The sequence below is a fragment of the Nanorana parkeri genome, unplaced genomic scaffold (genome assembly GCF_000935625.1).
Source record: "Nanorana parkeri isolate BGI_ZX_2015 unplaced genomic scaffold, ASM93562v1 scaffold469, whole genome shotgun sequence".
Lineage (NCBI taxonomy): Eukaryota > Metazoa > Chordata > Amphibia > Anura > Dicroglossidae > Nanorana > Nanorana parkeri.
This window is the reverse complement of record NW_017306737.1, coordinates 556,656-557,489: the sequence shown is the minus strand read 5'-3', so window position 1 is coordinate 557,489 and position 834 is coordinate 556,656.

Here is an 834-nt window from a genome sequence, read left to right as displayed (position 1 = left end):
TGAGGCTGCTGATATATACCAGAACACCACCCACTGGGAGGGAGGATTTGCTTCGATGAGGCTGCTGATATATAACAGAACACTACCCAATGGGAGGGGGGATTTGCTTCGGTGAGGCTGCTTATATATACAAGAACACTACCCAAAGGGAGGGGGGATTTGCTTCGATGAGGCTGCTGATATATACCAGAACACCACCCAATGGGAGGGGGGATTTGCTTCGGTGAGGCTGCTTATATATACAAGAACACTACCCAAAGGGAGGGGGGATTTGCTTCGATGAGGCTGCTGATATATACCAGAACACCACCCAATGGGAGGGGGGATTTGCTTCGGTGAGGCTGCTTATATATACAAGAACACTACCCAAAGGGAGGGGGGATTTGCTTCGATGAGGCTGCTGATATATACCAGAACACCACCCAATGGGAGGGGGGATTTGCTTCGGTGAGGCTGCTTATATATACAAGAACACTACCCAAAGGGAGGGGGGATTTGCTTCGGTGAGGCTGCTGATATATACCAGAACACCACCCAATGGGAGGGGGGATTTGCTTCGGTGAGGCTGCTTATATATACAAGAACACTACCCAAAGGGAGGGGGGATTTGCTTCGGTGAGGCTGCTGATATATACCAGAACACCACCCAATGGTTGGGGGGATTTGCTTCGGTGAGGCTGCAGATATATACCAGAACACCACCCAAAGGGGAGGGGGGATTTGCTTAGGTGAGGCTGCTGATATATACCAGGGCACCACCCAATGGGAGGGGGGATTTGCTTAGGTGAGGCTGCTGATATATACCAGGACACCACCCAATGAGAGGGGAGATTT